Source organism: Geotrypetes seraphini, chromosome 11 (assembly GCF_902459505.1).
Source record: "Geotrypetes seraphini chromosome 11, aGeoSer1.1, whole genome shotgun sequence".
Lineage (NCBI taxonomy): Eukaryota > Metazoa > Chordata > Amphibia > Gymnophiona > Dermophiidae > Geotrypetes > Geotrypetes seraphini.
In genome coordinates this window covers 39,313,084-39,334,148 of record NC_047094.1, presented here as the reverse complement: position 1 = coordinate 39,334,148, position 21,065 = coordinate 39,313,084, and positions in this window count along the sequence as shown.

Sequence of the window (21,065 nt, the reverse complement as noted above, 5' to 3'; positions counted from 1 at the left end):
CAAACAGTAGAAAAATACACTTTTTTTAGAGCTAATTCTCCCCCCCCCACTTCTATAAAACCACGAAAGCATTTTTTAGTGCCAGACGGCGTGCTGAATGCTCTGCGCTGTTTATGAGCGTCTGGAGCATCGCAAAGCATTCAGCTCGCCAGCCTGTGCTAAAAACTGCTTTTGTGGATTGGTAAAAGGGGGGAGGGGAACATTTCACATTCTCATTTTCACAGAGAAAGCAGCTGCTTTAGGTTTACCAGCTCAGGGAATACATTTTGTTAGTTGGTAACTTCTTTAATATGTAGAAAAAGTATTTCAGTCTATTGATTTTAACAGTGTCTTCATCACAATTTTTTTAAAAAACTATTTAAGAGCCACAATCTGAAATCAGTTGCCTTACAGGACATGGAGCTTCTCCCTCCCCCTTTTATCAAGCCGTGCTGTCAAGCTGTCCATAGGAATAGAATGGGCAGATCGGCATTTAGCTTACACAGCTTGATAAAGGGAATGGGGGTGGGGGGGGGGGGGGTTACCACATAAGTTCATTTTGGAACTGAAATGGATATCATCAGATGAAAGTATGTTATTCTGAATTTACCAGGAGCACATTACTTTATAAATTCTGAATTCAGCTTCTGTGTGTTAGTTCTAGAGCAGTGTTTTTCAACCTTTTTACACCTATGGACCAGCAGAAATAAAAGAATTATTCTGTGGATCGGCATCGGTCTGTGGACCAGCGGTTAAAGAACACTGGGCTAAGTTGTGGGCCAGACCCCGCCCATCTCTACCCAATCTCCACCCCAGACACCGCCCCCATAATAGTACTAATTGCACCTTGCACATCCCGTGCCTCATCTGCAACGTCGGAGAGAAGGCTTCCAGTTCAGGCGCAGGATGCCCATAGGAGCCACTGCCTGTGCCTTTGTGCACTGAATCTGTTAGGAAGAGGGAGCTGGTTCAAAGATAACGCCGCATTGATCGCACCGTGGACTGGCGGTTGAAGAACACTGTTTTGGGCCTGATGCTGGCCCTGATGCTGGCCCTGTGAACCAGCAGGAAATTTCTGTGGACCGGTACTGGTCCATGGACAGGTGGTTGAAGAACACTGTTCTAGAGGACAAGCGTATTCTTAGACTTTCCAGCTGAATATTTATTGTAATGGAAAAGTATATTAGTTTTTCTTAAATCTGAAAGCTGATTTTGGCCGAAAGGATTTGTGTGTGTGTGTGTGTGTGCGTGGTTGTTTTTAAGACAGGTTGGTCATCTTACCGCTGTTCCCTCTAAGCTGAGCGGGAATCCTTCGACTGCATTGCTGCCATTGGGGGGATGTTGCTTCCAATATTATGCTTTCAACCACTAGGGAAAGGCAAGTGCCCTGGAGTCCTGCAAAGTAGAGAATGACACGGGGACAAAGTTTTTCCCGTCCCCACGGGAACTCATTTTCCTGTCCCGTCCCCACGAGTTCTTTTCCTGTCCCTGCCCCATTCCTGCAAGCTCTATCCTCATCTGCACACGCCTCAAACACTTTAAAATCATAAGTGTTTGAGGCTTGTGCAGTTAAAGCAGAGCTTACAGGAATGAGGCAGGGATAAGGACAGTGACAAAACCTAAGAGGACCGGAAGGAAAAACTGAGTTCCTGTGGGAACGGGGACGAATTTGTCCCCGTGGCATTCTCTGCTGCATAGTTTGCCTGTTCCTTACTATTGAAAATGTGATAGTGAAATAGCACCCCCCACTGGCAGGACTGTAGGTGGAGGACTCCTGCTCAGCTTATCCTGTTCAGATACATCTAGGGTTGTAGTTCTCCGATTTCAACAAGGAAAACAGGATTATACTTCTATGCATGGGACAGAGCAAAACCAGGAATGATATTAGCCTTTCCAGGTAGACCTACATGAAGTGGCAAGCCTGTCTGATGCACAAATGCTTCCAACAACTTCTGAGTGACATTATCTTTGTATTGCATGACTTCTGATGCAGGCATCACTGCTGAAACGCAGGCGTGTCAAGTCTGGTGCTTTGTGCCACTGTAACATGTAGTTGAGTGAGCTTTGATCGGTATTGCTTCCTGTTAGATGAAATTAAAGGAACTTTTTAGAGTACAAGGTTTGTTGACTTTTATCTCTTTTGGTGCATCTTCTCACTAGTCTGTTTCCAGGCAGACTGGATGGACCATGTATAGGGTTATCAGATTTTCCCGAAGGAAAATCCAGACCCGTGGGCCTGCCAAGTTCTGCCCCATTTCGCCTGCGTCACCCCCTGTTCTGACCCCCAGCCCCACCCCCAGACAGCATTCACGCATGCACGGATGCCCCCTCCTGACACAATGTTGACATGTTGCTTTTCAAAACCCGGTTTTGAAAAGCCATCTGGACCCCCAGACACGTCCGGGGAAATCCGGACGTCTGGTAACCCCAACCATGTAGGTCTTTATCTGCCACCATTTACTATGTTACTATATTCCAGAAATTACACAGTTTCTCCAGTACATGTAAGTGGGACTGCAGTTTTTTAGACGGCATACAGCCTGTCAATTATTTGTGAGAACTAAGATTCTTTGAGTCAATTGAATTGGCCTAAAAAGGCCTAGAAGTGGACTGGAGTGGACTGGAAGAGGGCTGGAGTGAACTGGAAGTGGACTGGAGCCCATAAGTGGGAGTGGTTAAGGGCAGCACCAGACTTCAGTCTCACCGTGCTGCTAGCCGTGATTCTAACGGGACCCCTAGCTGCTGAAAATGTAGGCCTGTAAAACCCTGGCCTACGTTTCCGGCGCCTAGGGTCCTGTCAAGCCACAATCCTAGAAGCAGCGCCTGTCAGTGACTGGCATGCGGCAGGCGCTTGCCGCAGCAGGAGACACTTACAGAATCAGCCCCAAAATGTTTATAGCATGTCGTAATGAGTGTGCTTGAGGGATGCTGTGTATATGCGAGTTGTAAATGTAATTTCAGAATAAGTCGTATAATGATGGAATTGTTATTATATTTGATCATGATATTTGTAATAAATTTTGAAATTGATGGTTGGTTCGAAAATGTGTATTTAAATATATATATATATCACATGTTTTGAATAGAGTATAATTTATTAAGAGATGAGTATATAACAGTTTAGCTTCATTATGGCGTGATTTATATTCATTAGGGATAGCCTGAAAACCTGATATGTCATCCTTGAGGATCGGAATATGATATTCTTGCAGTAGGGTACAGAATGATGGCAGTCATTGGCGTAGTAAGGGTGAGTGGCACCCCTCCTCCACCCCCCCTGCAGCATACACACACCCCCTCCCCTTTCCCCATACCTTGTCAACTTCTCCGGCATGAGCAGCATGCCCACATCGGTGTCGGCTACCCTTTGACGTCACGTCCTAGGCATGGGTCCCGGAAGTGACATCAGAGAGAGCGCCGATGCCGACGCGGGCAGCAACCTTGCGCCGGGGAAGTCAAAAAAGGTACATGGGAAGGCAAGGAGCGCACACGGCAAGGAGAGGAGCAGGGGGCGGAGAGGAGGAGGGCCTCTCCCTCCTTACTATGCCACTGATGGCAGTGCATGTACCCCACTACTTCCTTTAACAAATGTATTTTTCCACTGTTAGAACTCGTCACGTCTTTTTAACAGGTTTACAATTCAACTAGGGTTCTATGCTCTAGACCAGGGGTGTCAAAGTCCCTTCTCGAGGGCCGTAATCCAGTCGGGTTTTCAGGATTTCCCCAATGAATATGCATTGAAAGCAGTGCATGCACATAGATCTCATGCATATTCATTGGGGAAATCCTGAAAACCCGACTGGATTCCGGCCCTCGAGGACCGACTTTGACACCTGTGCTCTAGACACCAAAATCTTCTAGTGATCCCATCCTTTAGACCAGGGGTGTTCAGCATGCGGCCCAGTAAAGTATTTTGTGTGGCCCTGGTCAAGGGTGATGCAGTGTTTTCCTCTGCTGCCCCTGTGTGTTTACCGTCTTGCCGGCTCCCTCCTCTGTCTTGCTGCAGCGTTTGCGAGTTTGTGCAGCCCCAGAAACATTTTTTTCAACCAATGCGGCCCAGGGAAGCCAAAAGGTTGGACACCCCTGCTTTAGACCAGTGATTCCTAAACCTGTCCTGGAAGACCCCCAGCTAGTTGGGTTTTCAAGATATCCCCAATGAATATGAATAAGTACAACAGCCTCAGGACTTACACTCTAATCAAATAGCTTCCCCCACTTCCTCTTTTACAAAGCCACGCAGCAACAGCCCTGAAGCCCTTTAAATCTCTATGGGCTTCGGGGCCATTAGCACAGCGCAGCCACTAGCGCGGCTTTGTAAAAGAGGCCGTAAATATTAACTGCTCAACAATGAGCTATTCACTACAAAAATTTTTTAACTTCATTCGATACTTTTAATAATTTTAATACCACAGTATCCAAAATTCTTCTTTATGTTATTATATCTTAATCTTAATCATAATACCATAAATACCTCCACTTATCTCGTGAACCTCCCAATCTCTCAGAAAATACTCTTCCACTGACCCCACTCATGCCACACAAGTATACAATAACAGCAATTTCAATCAATGAATATGCATGAGACAGATTTGCATATAACAGAGGTGACAGGCATGCAAATCTGCCTCATGCATATTCATTAGGGATTCCTTGAAAACCCGACTGGCTCCAGGACAGGTTTAAGACCCACTGCTTTAGACAAATTTATCAAGATAAAATTAGGAATTGTCTTTTCAGGGTTATTGGTCCAACAACTTGGTACAAGTCTCACTTCCAATGTTTACAAAGAATCTTAAAACATATCTTTTCCTGGATGCATTTGATACAATATAAGAATCACTTATCTGATGGACATCGTGATAGGAATCAATCTCATCTGTGCATAGCCTTGCAGCACGTAGTAACTGTATTTATATTTCTTTTCTGTGAAAATTATGTATTGTAAGCCATTTTGATAGTACACAAAGCAGTCATAAACTGTATGCAGTGGTTAAAGCTCCAGCCTCTGCACCCTGAGGTTATGGGTTCAAATCCTAGGCAGCTCCTTCTGACCCTGGGCAAGTCACTTAATCCCCCATTCCCCAGGTAGAGTGTGAGCCCACCAGGACAGATAGCCCTGAGTACCTGAATATAAACCATTTGTCTTAGACTATAAATGAGATATAAATGAGTCTTTAAGCCTGTTACATTAACGGCTGCTAGAGTAGATGCCTGTCTGTCTGTGTCTCTCCCTATGTCCTTAGTGCCCTCAGTGCCTCCTTCCCATGTCCTTAGTACCCCTTCCTACATCCTTAGTGCCCCCAGTACCTCCTTCCTGTGTCCATAACGCCCCCAGTGCCTCCTTCCCATGTCCTTAGTGCCCCAGTGCCTCTGTACTGTGTCCTTAGTGCTCCAGTGCCAGCGTACTGTGTCCTTAATGCCCCCAATGCCTCCTTCCTATGTCCTTAGTGCCCCCAGTGCCTCCTTCCCATGTCCTTAGTGCCCCCAGTGCCTCCTTCCCATGTCCTTAGTGCCCCCAGTGCCTCCTTCCCATGTCCTTAGTGCCCTCAGTGCCTCCTTCCCATGTCCTTAGTACCCCTTCCTACATCCTTAGTGCCCCCAGTACCTCCTTCCTGTGTCCATAATGCCCCCAGTGCCTCCTTCCCATGTCCTTAGTGCCCCAGTGCCTCTGTACTGTGTCCTTAGTGCTCCAGTGCCAGCGTACTGTGTCCTTAATGCCCCCAATGCCTCCTTCCTATGTCCTTAGTGCCCCCAGTGCCTCCTTCCCATGTCCTTAGTGCCCCCAGTGCCTCCTTCCCATGTCCTTAGTACCCCTTCCTACATCCTTAGTGCCCCCAGTACCTCCTTCCTGTGTCCATAATGCCCCCAGTGCCTCCTTCCCATGTCCTTAGTGCCCCAGTGCCTCTGTACTGTGTCCTTAGTGCTCCAGTGCCAGCGTACTGTGTCCTTAATGCCCCCAATGCCTCCTTCCTATGTCCTTAGTGCCCCCAGTGCCTCCTTCCCATGTCCTTAGTGCCCCCAGTGCCTCCTTCCCATGTCCTTAGTGCCCCCAGTGCCTCTGTCCTGCTTAGTGCCCTCAGTGCATCCCATGTCCTTAGTGCCCCCAGTGCCTCCTTCTTATGTCCCCATCATTATCTTCCAGACTTTGTCCCACCCCCACCCCCGATGCCAGCCTGCCTGCCTGCCTCCCATCCCCCTGAGCAGCATATTTTCATTTAACCCCCCCACCCCGATGCCAGCCAGAGCAGCATGTTTCAATTTAACCCCCCCTCCCGATGCCAGCCTGCCTAGCCTGCCTCCCATCCCCCTGAGCAACATGTTTTAATTTAAACCCTCCCCACCGTCCCCCCCCCATGCCAGCCTGCCTTCCTGCCTCCCATCCCCTTGAGCAACATATATCCCTTTAAAATCCCCCCCCTGCGCTGACCCTACCCGGCACACACGAAACCCCCGTTGACCCTCCCAACCGACCCACCACGAAATAAACAGAAACCTCCCAGCTTCAGCGGTCTTCTACTGGCCTAATTTCCTCTGCCGCGTCCCTGATGACATCATCAGAGATGCGGCAGAGGAAATTAGGCCAGTAGAAGACCGCAAAGCAGTGTGTTTACTGTGCCTCGGACACTGCTGAAGCTGGGAGGTTTCTGTTCATCTCGCGGTGGGTCGGCTGGGAGGGTCAACGGGGGTTTCTGGTGTGCCGGGTAGGGTCGGCGGTGGGGGTGGGGGAGTCTCAGCGTGTTACTGCTGTGCCGGGTACGGTCGGCGATGGAGGCGGGGGGGGGGGGTGGAAGTCACGGCGTGTTATCTGCTGCTGGTCCTTAGATGCGCGCATGTGTACTTTTATCTGCCACAGCCTGGCAGATCATGGATCAGGGAACACGGGATAAGAGTGCGCATGCGCACTTAGCATTTTATTATATAGGATACACTAATACCACATAGCTGTAGGAGTGAAGAGAATGCAGGTATCAGATGTATCAGATGGGATGTTCAAAAGGGAATTGTTTGAAAACAATGGGAGGAAGAACAGAGATGCAATATGAAGAGCAAAATGTTTATTTCCGTAAACACCTGGCAGGCTTGAATCTCATTTGTCCTGTGTTGCTTCTCAGGTCATATTTGTGAACCCTCGGGGATAGCAATATGCAAAACAGTATACGCCCAATATTTGTTCTGAGCACTCTTTTCCTAAATTCAAGGTTCTACTCAAAGTATACTTGTTTAGGCTGGCCTTTGTTGAGGTTGACCCGCCGTCACTGCTTGGGGTAGGAGTCACTAGATTTGGGGGTGGACATACAAATGTTGATCTCTTGGCTTGAATGAATGACATTTTTTTACTATCTTTTTGGAGTTCCTTTGTGTTTGTTTTTATGCTACATGTTTTTATTGTAAACCACGAGCTGGAAAATGCAGTGTATCAAGCTTTATTACAAAACCACTTTCACTACATAAAATCTGCAAACATAAATGTTCAAGGTGTAACAACTGACTGATGCACTATAAGTATTTCACTGCCACCTAATGGATATAATAGGCTTGACTTTATACCAGAGCACCTATGTGGAATGGTGACAGCAAAAGCAGATAAGCCAAAGAGAAATATTCAGAAGAACTTTGCTCCCATTTTATCAAGCTGTATTAGGGTTTGTGTTTTTTTTTAATCACAGGTGCTGCGGTAAAAGCTCCGACGCCCATAGAATTCCTGTGAGCATCAGAGCTTTTGACCGCAGCAATCTGCGATACAAAACCCCCTAACGCAGCACCTCTTTCCTGTCCCCCTGTCCAGCAGTAGGTCTCCCTTCCTTCCCCCCTCCCCCGTCTGTTCCCCTGTCCATCAGCACCTCTTTCCTGTCCCCCTGTCCAGCAGTAGGCCTCCCTTCCTTTCTCCCCACCCCCGTCTGTTCCCCTGTCCATCAGCACCTCTTTCCTGTCCCCCTGTCCAGCAGTAGGCCTCCCTTCCTTTCTCCCCACCCCCGTCTGTTCCCCTGTCCATCAGCACCTCTTTCCTGTCCCCCTGTCCAGCAGTAGGCCTCCCTTCCTTTTTCTCCCCCCCCCCCCCGTCTCTTCCCCTGAAAGGCAATGATGGGGCTGAAGAGTTCCTGCTGCAGAGAAAGGCCCTCACCTCGGCCGGCTGTTGCTCCCTCCCTCTCTAGCTCACCCGCCACTTCCCTCACCAAAGCGCAGCTTCCCAATCTCTTACCACCTGAAGCCGACATCCGGGAGAGACAGTGAGGAGATTCGCGTGGCCATCAGAAGCCGACAGCCTCCGCGCCGACTGAAGCCAACATCGGGGAGAAATTCGGAGCTCGCCTTGCCGCATTGTACTTTTTAGTTGAAAGACGCGGCGGCGGCTCCTCTCATGATCCCCACCTGCGTAGGAAGTCCGACGCAGGCGGGGATCGTGAGAGGAGCCACCGCCGCGTCTTTCAACTTAAAAGCACAATAATCAAGGCGAGCAGGGAGCAGGCCAGACCGAACAACAAACGATAAACAGAACCCTAAGCGCGCATGCGCACTGGGGTGACCTATTTTCTTCGCCACCCATGTAAATGTGTGATAGTGTATCAATTACAAAAATATGTTTTCTTTGATCCTAGTCAACTGACAACCTTCCCGTCAGCTGCCCGCCTGAGAAAAAGGAGTGGATATCTGAAGCCCTCATAAATTTTCATTTCCTGTTTCAGCCAATAACCGAATCTTTACTTTTATTTCTTTGTTACTATCTCGCTGATTACTACATCTTGGTTCTAATTGAGGACTTGAGTTAAAGTTAAGCTATATTAAGATATCTTGAATTAGAAAGTTAGTAGGATATAATTAATATTGTATTTTCTTTGCAGCATAAACTTTATCTTTCTGTACAAGTGATAACTTGATTGTAAATGAAAATTCATAAATAAATAAATAAAATTTAAAAAAAATTTACTGGTCAGACATTTAGTCCAAAATCTGCTCTTTTTTAAACATGAATATTAATGAGTTGCCCATGTCATATAAATCAATCATATTGCATTCCTCTAATCCAGATATATCAATACCACCGTTATATAAAAAAATATTTGATTTCATGATTGCCTTAGCTATCCACCATATTGTTTCCAATTGGAAAGACAATTCTAGGCTTAATTTTTACGCATGGTGGAATCACCTTTGTGTCATCAGAAAGTATGAGGAAATAACAACATTCAAACAAAATAGCATAGCCAGATTCACAAAAATGTGGACCCCTCTTGATGAATATGTAAGGACTCAGGTAAATCCTAATTAACTTTACTTTGTATATTAACTATACTATAGTTTGCATATTATTATGTATATTTTGGTATCTGCAGCTTATTGTTTTGTTTTATTCTTATACTTTTGTATTTGTAAAATTTCAATAAAATTTCAATTAAAAAAAGGATATCTGATTATACTGGACTATCAGTGCACACATAGAGTTCCTATGAGCATCGGGAGCAGCGCAGGCCATTCAGCGCAGCTCTCTGCGCTAGAAACTGCAGTTTCATAGAAGAGGGGGTAAATTAAATTAAACCTTAAGCTTATATCCTATTCGCAACCTCTCTCTCGGAAGTTACTCCTAAGGCAACAGAAGTACTAAATTTGATGGAGCAATGGATGACTGAATTCAGACTAAAGCTTAATTCAGAAAAAACAAAATTTTTTGTAGCTTCGTCATACCCATTTGACATTAAAACATCACTGTGCATCAATAAACTTAGTTATCCTATTCAATCTACTATGAAGGTATTGGGTGTAACATTGAACCAATGCCTAACCACGAAAGACCAAGTGGTTAGAAAGGGTTTTTTCACGCTCTAGAAGCTTCGGTCCATTAGAGCATATTTTGATGCTTCATCATTTAGAATTCTGGTACAATCCCTTATACTGAGTCAACTTGATTGCTGTAATATTGCCTATTTGGCAATTTCCCAGAAGAATATGTGATGATTACAACTGGTGCAAAATGCGGCAGTAAAGCTAATTTGGGGGTTGAACACCTTCCTACCGACTTCTGCATTGGCTGCCGATGGAGGCACGTGTGAAGTTTAAGTTTGGATGTTTTTGCTTTAAGGTACTATTCGGTTTAGCCCCTAAATATTTAACTGACCTTTTCTCTTTCTCAACCAACAGACATAAGAGAAGCTCACACATGAATTTTGTTTCTCCACCGGTTAGAGGATGTATATTGTAAAAACATCATCAACATCTTTTCTCATATCAGGCAGCATTATGGGGTAAAGATCTGGAACAATTACTTATGTTCACTAATACGTATAGGGAATTTAGGAGACACCTGAAAACACATCTGTTCCTGAAGCATTTAGGTAACTGATCTGTACAATCTTATTCCACAATAACTGATTTCTAGAGTTGTTAATCACCAGCTTTTAACTTTGTTAACTCTACTCAATTTGTAACACCTTTTAATCACTGTAAACCGCATAGAACTTCACGGTCCTGCGGTATATAAACTGTTATTATTATTATATACCGTGTCTTTTCTATATGGATAGAGCTCGGCACGGTTTACAAGAGTTTTGAAGAGAAGAAAATATAATAAGAATTAGTGATTATATAGAGAGCAGCGGAATTAACATTTTTGAAAATAGCCATGTCTGTCCAGAGAATGGCCACCCAGATGGTCTCGGAACTCAAGGATCTCCCGTATGAAGAACAGCTGGAAAAATTGCAGCTATACTCACTCGAGGAACGCAGAGAGAGGGGAGACATGATCGAGACGTTCAAATATCAGTTCAGGATATAGGGAGGGGGGTATTTTTTTTTTTATTATTACATATATTATATAATAATGGAATATATGGTTGGGAGGGATGGGAAAGGGGAAGGGATAAAAATTTATATAATGTACCAATGATTGTTTATAAGTGATGTATTTATTGTTACTGTGAATGAATATATTTTACACTTAATGTAATTTTGAAAATGAATAAAGAATTAAAAAAACAAACAAACCAAATATCTCACGGGCCATATCGAGGTGGAAGAGGATATCTTCTTTTTCAAAGGTCCCACAGCAACTAGAGGGCATCCATGGAAAGTCAGGGGCAGGAAACTACACGGTGACACCAGGAAATACTTCTTCACCGAAAGGGTGGTTGATCGCTGGAATAATCTTCCACTACAGGTAATTGAGGCCAGCAGCGTGCCTGATTTTAAGTCAAAATGGGATCGTCACGTGGGATCTCTTCACAGAGAAAGGTAGGAGAGGGTTATTGGGGTGGGCAGACTAGATGGGCCGTGGCCCTTATCTGCCGTCTGTTTCTATGTTTCAGATGGTTCCGAAATAATTGGAAAGAGCCCGAGTTAACGCAGCTGGACAGGAAAATTATTCCAAAGTTCAGTAATTTTAAAGTAAAGAGATTTCCCTAATTTTCCAATATAGATAACACCTTTTATCGAGGGGAAAGATAATTTAAGCTTTTGGATAGATCTGGTAATATCAGGTCTCGCAGAATTCCAGGTAAGAGCACAGGTAAGAACAGTCCGTTCACACTCCTTCCTCAGGAAACACTTCCAAATTACTGTAGAGCTCCAGAGTCCAGGGTCGCCACTTGAATGCAAGCAGGTTTGTTTGTTTTCTCATACGTGCAGATTGCTGTTAAGTCGGACTGGAAAATCAAGTCACTGGCTCAAGTTCACGGCATAGTTGCTACATACGGAAATGAAATAAGAGTCCCCACCCCCACCCCAGTTTCTTAATCCTATATATTGATTTACCATTTTTGTCCAGTGTGCCTTTCATAATTAGATTGTATGCTCTTTCAAGCAGGGACCGTCTCTTTTGTGTTTAATGTACAATACAGTGCTGCATGCGTCTGGTAGAGCTATAGAATTAATAAATGGTAGTAGTAGCTGCAGTATGATTTTACCCTCTGTGCTTCCTTGCTAGCCTAACTGAGGGCTCCTTTTACGAAGCCGCGTTAGTGGCTTTAGCGCATGTGGCTTTTCATCACGCGCTAACCCTCCCGCGCTAGCCGAAAAACTACTGCCTGTTCAAGAAGAGGCGGTAGCGGCTAGCGCGGCCGGCGGTTTAGCGTGCACTATTACGCGTGTTAAATCGCTAACGCGCCTTCGTAAAAGGAGCCCTGAGAGAATGGAAAACTGGAAATCCAATGAGCCCAACATTCGCGGCAGCCCCGAACCACGATACACTAAGAAAGAATTTTATTTTTGATCATGAATCACACATTCCATATGGATCAAGCTGCTCGATACGATGAATTCGCATGAGGATTAAATGCAGCAAAAAAAAAAAAAAAAACAACCCCAAAAAAGAGTAAACAGCTCATGTTACTATAGTTTCCTTAGAAACTGAGCTGAATGAATTAGCTGGAATTTTCCCTGTAATTCTGAAGCACTTTCCAGTACCATTCAATACTGTTGGGTGTTCAAAAAAAATGACTAATTCCTAACAGTAAACAAATGAATACCTAGAAACTCAGCCAAAAGGAAGCAAACTACTTATTTGCTATTATCTACAGTGAGATTCAGAATTTGATACTCCAAGGGGCCGCTGAAAAGTGCTCAGCCCAATCAACAAAGCTGAGCCAATCTCCTTCAAGGAGTATACATTTAGGGGCTGATTTTCCAAACAGTGTCCCAACTATCGGTGGCGGTAGATATCCTACTGCTTTCTCACCAGCCAATCGGGATGCACATTTACAAAAAAAAAAAAAAAAAATGCGAGGACAGACGTCTACATTTCAGGCATGTGTAGCGACTCTATGAAGATGTGTAGGGACACTTAAGCATGCCCAAGGGGAGGGGGTGGCGTGGGCCTGGTTTTGCTCAGAAGTGGCCTTAAGCGGGCTTAAGTGATGGTACGCGTTTCCGTAGACGGGAGACAGATGCCTGAAATGTAGGCCTGCAAAATGCTGGTCCGCATTTCCCAATGCTGAAAGTTAGAGACAGCTTGCCATCAGCTGATCGCAACATGAGAATCCCCGACCAGCTGAGCCAGCAGGACTCGCCGAAACTGCGGCTTTGGAGAGTCCTGCCAGCTCAGTTGATCAGGGAAAATTCCCCTGTCATGATCAGCTCAGCCAGCTGCAACAGGCAGAGGACCCACTGAGATTGGCAGGGGGGATGCTCACTCCTTCCTGCCTGAATGAGTTCCCTCCCCTTCCCGACACCTCCACCCCCACCTGAGATCAGCGGGAGGGATGCTCGCTCCCTCCTGCTTGAACGAGTCCCCCTGGACAACCCATACCCGAGATCGGCCCACTCCTTCTTGCTGGCAGGGTCCCCCACCCCTGCCAAACCCTGCCACCCTGTACCTCTACGAGGAAGGCCTGCAGGAGGGATGTCTACTCCCTATGGCTGGCAGGTCTGCCTCTTTAAAATGGTGGACTTTTCCTTTTTCGGTGTATCCTAGGATGCACTGGGAAGGGGCCTAGAGTCCTGATTGGCCCAGGCACCTAAGGCCTCTCCTATGGGAGAGACCTTAGGCACCTGGGCCATTCAGGGCCTTAGGCCCTACACAGTACATCCCAGGACACTCCCTCACTGGGATTGCAATTGTACTAATGGCCAGCAGAGAGCGCTAGTTCACTAAGGCTGCAGTGAAGCCATCCTCCAGCAGCTGGCGCTAAACTGCCAAAACAGACACTGCTGAGTAATCAGGGAGGGACTCAGGCAGGGAGGGGTTTATATGCCCTAGAGGGGAGTCAGTCAAGAAGGTCACTGAGAGAGAGAGAAACACTTCCAGCTTTCCTAACCATGGGCTGAAGTAGAGCTATGGAAAGAAGTGGAGTGGTGAGTGTGATTGTCCAGGTGAGAAAACTGATTTCTGCTTGGCAAAGAAAAGCTAGACTGGTATACTGAAGAAACTGCTGGAATCAGTGTTGAGAGCAGGGCAGGAACTGACGGATACTTATCTTGAACTTAGGAAACCCATGTGGCGTAGTATAAGGCTGGAGCTATTGAGCTGAATAAGAGTTTATTTTGTTTCCACGAGCCTGTGCTGTAACAAGGCTCAGGGTTTTTAATAAATAAAGTGTGTGTGCGCTTAGGGTTACTAGACGTCCGGATTTATCCAGACATGGCCTCATTTTAGAGGCCGTGTCTGGGCATCTGGATGGCTTTTCAAAACCTGGCACTTTATCTGGGTTTTGAAAAGCTTCCAGCTGAGGACCATGTCGGGAGGGCATCCGTGCGTGCCCCCCCAACCCCCACCCCGATGCGGTCCCGAGGACAAGAACAGGTTGAGGGGGCGAGGCTGGGGCAGACTGGGGATTGGGCTATGGGTCCGGATTTTACAGGAGTACAATCTGGTAACCTTATGTGTGCTGAATCTATGGGAGTCTGAATAGGGTCCCTCGCATGGGCATTGAGCTTTAACATAACAAATAATTTGAAAATAAAGCAAGGTGAAATCTGAGGGCAAGTGTTTATTTTAGTAGGATTTAGCACAGTAGAGCTCCAGATTATTCCTATCATAGCCATCAGAACGGGGGAGGCCACAGGGGCCATGGCCTCCCCAACAGTTGGTGCCCCCCCCCCCCACATATTTCCCTATGTTATATTTTATATCTCCAGGGCAGCCGTCGCTCAGCATCAATGAGCAGGCGGAACCCTTCATTCTACTTCTGGGGGCAGGCCTGCTCCTTGACGCTGCGCTGTGGCTGTTCCGAAGATTTAAAGTACAATGCCGGGAGGAGGTAGGAAGTGGAGTCGAGATCTAGTGACGGGCCATGCCGCAGAATTCCACCGGGGCTAGGGCAGAGCTCCTAGGCCCCCCACAAACCAAACAGCATTCCACTGCACATAATGTATTTAGGCTATTATTCTGAGCCAAATCGAATTGAATATGAATATTCAGTACAACCCTACTTTGCATGTCAAAAAATTATTTTGAAAATTACCTCCGTAGTTGTCATTCTTTTCCAGGAAATAGGAATTAGGAGCCCAGACAGGGTCACCCTGTCCTGAAGAGGCAGAACTTCTCTAGTCCTCCGGTACCACACCCCACTCTAGAGAAGCATTGAAAAAGTCAGCCATTGAAATTGCTAGACCTTCCTTAAGCTCCTTCAGTACCCTCGGATGTACACCATCTGGCCCCATTGCTTTATCCAACTTTGGTTTAGTTAGCTCCTCACGAACACAGTCCTCTGAAAACTGATCAGGGTCTACCACACCTCCATTCCTATTTGTGTTTGTCTTCTGCGGTCCTGCACATTGAGTGACAAATGTCCATCATACTCCACAGTGAAGAAGTGGTAGACAAACTTTCAGCATGGAGATTTTGAGATTGAAGATGCAGCTAGGTATGGGAGGCCTCAAACGGTGCTAACTCCTGAAATTGTTGACCATGTCCATGACCTGATTTTGGCAGTTCAGCGAGTATCGGGTAAATTGCTGAGATACTACAGATTTCCAGGGAATGTGTTGGGTGTATAATTCACAAGCAGCTGGGTATGCGGAAGCTGTCAGCCAAGTAGGGCCGCACCTTCCCTCTCCTTTTTTCATTCAATGCCTCCTTTAATTGGCACAGCAAGTTACTGTAAGTTACAGTAGTTGGAAGATAGTCAGTCATAACAACACCTTCCTGATCCCAAACCACTGTGGCCATGATTTTTCTTGCCGACTTTTGGGTATTGAATTTCCTTGGCCTTGGAGAACCTGAATGCCTCCATTGCATGGACTGTTGTTTTGTCTCAGGATCATAGTGGTATAACCATATTTCATCAATTATAACTAGTTGTTCCGTAAGGTTGGCACCAGCTTGCTGAAAATGCTGCAAAATCAACTTGGAAGTGTCCACTCAACATCGTTTCTCGTCAGCATTCAAACATTCGGGCACTCACTTGGCTGACAGCTTCAGCCTACCCAGATGCTTGTGGATTATACACCCATGTTTCCTGGATATCTATAGTGTCTCAGCAATTGTTTTAGCTGATATTTACCAATGTGCCAAAAACAGGTCATATGTAAGCACCAGCACTATAATAATAAAATTTATATAGGAATGAAGATACTATCAAATAACACACTCGGCTGAAAGAAGTTATCTTACAGCTTTGCTAAACTTCATTCAGGTGAATTTCAGAATTAGTGTTCACTGGTCCTCAGCGGGCCACCACACACTCGAAAGCTCTCATTGTGTATGGCTTTACGCTCCCACTCGTCATAGGAACCAGCTCGGCTTTCAATTTGCATTCAAATATATTGGCTGATAGGTAGACTATGAACATAAATCGCGGATTAACACAGCAACCGTCCAAGCCCCCATTGTTCAACATTGTATGGATAAGGGACATGGGGTTCAACAATTAAGATGGAGGGTTATTGATAACATTGATGTTAATGAGCAGGAAGGGGACTGGGAACGGAAATTGAATATGTTAGAACAGCGGTGGATCTATCGATTAAACACCATAATCCCTGCTGGACTCAACACTGAACTGGAATGGGCCTCGTTGATATGAGGGCTGGTCTTGGGGTTCTTTCCGTTATTTAGTATATTAAAATTAACAGTTATCTTATTGATTATAATGTGGCCTCTGGCGTCTGACGTCATCTCTCCGTATTGGTTGGGGAGCTGACGTCGTGGGCGTGAGTCTATAAAACATGTGATAGTGAGTTGTCCCGCCATTTCACATTCAAGCAATGGTGGTTGAAAGTTACTAAAAGGCGAGAGAGGGAATATGGGAAAATGTTTTATTTAAACTAGGCTTAGCTGTATTGAGGTGTTAGTATATACATGATAGTGTGGAAACTTAGGTTTCTTGTTTTATATTCTAAAGAGTAGGAATCTTGATAAAGCCCATCGATTCAAACGGGCGAAACATGTTGGTGTTAAGAATAAATTCTCCCTACACAGCATCTTACTAGAAGCTAAGTACTTTTAGTATTCATATTTAATTACTTATATATTTGAATGCAAATTGAAAGCCGAGCTGGTTCCTATGACGAGTGGGAGCGTAAAGCCATACACAATGAGAGCTTTCGAGTGTGTGGTGGCCCGCTGAGGACCAGTGAACACTAATTCTGAAATTCACCTGAATGAAGTTTAGCAAAGCTGTAAGATAACTTCTTTCAGCCGAGTGTGTTAAAAACAGGTCATAGGCATGGTCAACAATTTCAGGAGTTGACACTGTTTGAGACCTCCCAGACCTTGCTGCATCTTCAATCTCAAAATCTCCATGCTGAAAGTTTGCCTACCATGTCTTCACTGTGGAGTATGATGGACAATTGTCACTCAATATCTGTGTTATACATTCATGGATTTCTTTTGGAGTTTATCTAAAACCCCATAATTCACCCTATTCTTATCTCCTAAAGACCTCCACTTCCCTTTGGTGACTCTTTACCCAACGTTTTATTACCTTAAAAATTTTATGTCATCGCTTATTCTATTCCTTCAAATTTTGAATGTAATTCCTGTTTTAGTTTGGATGTAATCTGCCTTGAACCGCAAGGTAATGGCGGAATAGAAATCACTAATGTAATGTAATGTAATGTTTTCATCTGCAGGAATAGGAACTTCATGATGGCTTGGAGTTCCACACTTGAAAATTCCACACTTTTCGTTAACATGGTTCAATTAATGATCTGAAACAATGTCAAAACATAGCATTATGATTCCGTAACTTGGCACTTTGCAAAATAAAATAACACAACACTCTTTTCAGCGACAATGGCAAAATAACCCTCGGAATTTAGGAGGCTGGTTGGACTGAGGACTTTTCAGCACCCTTTCGTAGAACAGTCTAAACTTAGGGCTCCTTTTATGAAGGTGCGCTAGCGTTTTTAGCGCGCTCTAGCTGAAAAACTACCGCCTGCTCAAGAGGAGGCGGTAGCGGCTAGCACGCGTGACATTTTAGCGCACGCTATTCTGTGCGTTAAGGCCATAACGTGCCTTCATAAAAGAAGCCCTAAGAGTCAACAATGTGCATTTTTGTATCATTGTATTTCATAATAGCATGCAGTATATCTCAATCGACCTTTTCCAGCAGATTTAGAAGTTATTGTTTAGACAGGAAAACTATTGCGCTATTGTATAACTTTGATTGTTTATTGCAATTTATTTTCCAAAAAAAAGATTTAATTAAAAAAAAAAAAAAGAAAAGAAAACACACACAGAAAAAAAAAAAACATGAAATGAAATTTTTCTGCTGAGATAGCCTGATGGAGAATTCCTATTAAAAAAAAAGAGTCTTGCCTGTTTAGATTGTAAGCTCTTTCGAGCAGGGACTGTTTTCTTACTCTTTGTGACTCTTTACAGCGTTGTGTGTGTCTGGTAGTGCTATAGAAATAATTAATAGTAGTAGTAAAAAAAAAAAAATATTCATAAAACTCATAAGAACATAAGAAGTTGCCTCCAGAGGTCCATCTCACCCAGCGGTCCGCTCCCGCAGCGGCCCATCAGGTCTGTGACCTGTGAAGTGGTTTCAGACCACTTCTATAACCTACCTCAAGTTTTATCTGTACCCCTCTATCCCCTTTTCCTCCAGGAACCTATCCAAACCCACCTTGAACCCCTGTACAGAGTTCTGGCCTATCACTTCCTCCGGAAGCGCGTTCCATGTGTCCACCACCCTCTGGGTAAAAAAGAACTTCCTAGCATTTGTTCTAAACCTGTCCCCCTTCAATTTCTCCGAGTGACCCCTAGTGTTTGTGGCTCCCCTCAGTTTGAAGAATCTGTCCTTATTTACTTTCTCTATCCCCTTTAGGATTTTGAAGGTTTCTATCATGTCCCCTCTAAGTCTCCTCTTCTCCAGGGAGAACAGCCCCAGCATTTTTAACCTGTCAGCGTATGAAAAATTTTCCATACCTTTTATCAGTTTAGTCGCCCTCCTCTGCACTCTCTAGTACCGCCATGTCCTTCTTGAGGTACGGCGACCAGTATTGGACACAGTACTCCAGGTGCGGGCGCACCATTGCGCGATACAGCGGCATGATGACTTCCTTTGTCCTGGTTGTAATACCTTTTTTGATGATGCCCAGCATTCTGTTTGCTTTCTTTGAGGCTATCGCACACTGCGCCGATGGTTTCAGTGATGCGTCGACCATCACCCCCAGGTCCCTTTCAAGGTTACTTACCCCTAGCAGTGTTCCCCCCATTTTGTAGCTGAACATCGGGTTCTTTTTTTCTACATGCATGACCTTGCATTTCTCTACGTTAAAACTCATTTGCCATTTTTTTGCCCAGTCTTCCAGTCTCGTTAGGTCCCTTTGCAGCTCTTCACAATCTTCCGTGTTTCTAACCCTGCTGCAGAGTTTGGTGTCGTCAGCAAATTTGATAACCTCACATTTTGTCCCTGTCTCCAGATCGTTAATAAATATATTGAACAGTAGAGGTCCCAGCACCGACCCCTGTGGAACTCCGCTCGTGAACCATTGCCAGTCTGAGTATTGGCCCTTTACTCCAACCCTCTGTTTCCTGCCCGCCAACCAGTGTTTGATCCATCGGTAGATATCCCCTTGCACCCCGTGGTTCCACAGCTTTTTAAGTAGCCGTTCGTGAGGTACCTTGTCGAAAGCTTTTTGGAAGTCAAGGTAAATGATGTCTATGGATTCCCCCTTATCCATCTGGCTGTTTATTCCCTCAAAGAAGTACAACAAGTTCGTGAGGCATGACCTTCCCTGGCAGAAGCCATGCTGGCTCGCCTTTAGTTGTCCATTGTTTTCTATGTGCTCGCAGATTGTGTCCTTTACCATTGCTTCCATCATCTTTCCCGGAACCGAGGTCAAGCTCACAGGCCTGTAGTTTCCTGGGTCACCCCTTGATCCCTTCTTAAAGATGGGCGTGACATTTGCTATTTTCCAGTCCTCTGGGATCTCCCCAGTTTTTAGGGAGAGGTTACATATTTGGCAAAGTGTCTCTGCTATTTCGTTTCTCAGTTCTTTTATTACCTTTGGGTGGATGCTGTCCGGGCCCGGTGATTTGTCGCTCTTCAGTCTGTCTATCTGTCTGAGGACATCCTCTTTGCTTACCTCTAGTTGTACAAGCCTTTCGTTGTGTTCTCCGTTTATAATCACCTCGGGTTCTGGGATATTGGATGTGTCCTCTCTGGTGAAGACTGACGAGAAGAATATGTTCAACCTGTCAGCTATCTCTTTTTCCTCCTTAATCGCTCCTTTCCTGTCTCCGTCGTCCAGTGGCCCCACTTCCTCTCTGGCTGGTTGTTTCCCTTTTACATACCTGAAGAAGGGTTTGAAGTTTCTTGCTTCTCCCGCCAGTCTTTCCTCATATTCTCTCTTTGCTTTTCTGACCTCTCGATGGCATTCTTTTTGGTGTCTTTTGTGCTCTTCCTGGTTTTCCTTTGTTGGTTCCTTTTTCCATTTCTTGAAGGATGATTACTTATCACTTATCGCCTTTTTAACTGCAGTTGTTATCCATGCTGAACTCAGACTGATCCAGCACACTGCTGTTCACCTCATTTTTGGATTAAAAAAAATGAGAGCATATTACGCCCTTCTATCAAAAACTTCACTGGTTGCCAGTAGAGTCCAGAGTTCTGTTTAAGGGTTCATAGACAACGGCGCGCCCGGACAATTGAGCGCAGCGCGGAGGCGCGCGCCGCTCTAAATTACTTTTTTTAAGGCTCTGACGGGGGAGCGAGGGGGGGGAACCCCGCAACTTTACTTAATAGACATCGTGCCGGCGTTATGGGGGTTTGGGGGGTTGTAACCCTCCACATTTTACTGTAAACTTAACTTTTTCTCTAAAAACAGGGAAAAGTGAAGTTTTCAGTAAAATGTGGGAGGTTACAACCCCCCACACCCCCCACAACGCGGCGCGATGTCTATTAAGTAAAGTGGGGGGGTTCCCCCCACGCCCCCCCCCGTCGGAGCCCTAAAAACAGTAATTTAGAGCGGCGCGCGCCTCCACGCTTCGCTCAATTGTCTGGGCGCGCCTTTGTCCCGGCGCGCTTTTGACCTGACACCTTAAGTATTCCTATATATGTTACAAAGCAGTGTTTGGGAAACTACCAGACTATCTTTTCTTTGAACTATTCCAATAAGAGTACACGTAGAATAAATCTATTTAATTATCCTTCTATAAAATCTTGTCAATATAAGAAGTTCTTTGACAGAATTTTTTCATTCCAGGCCGC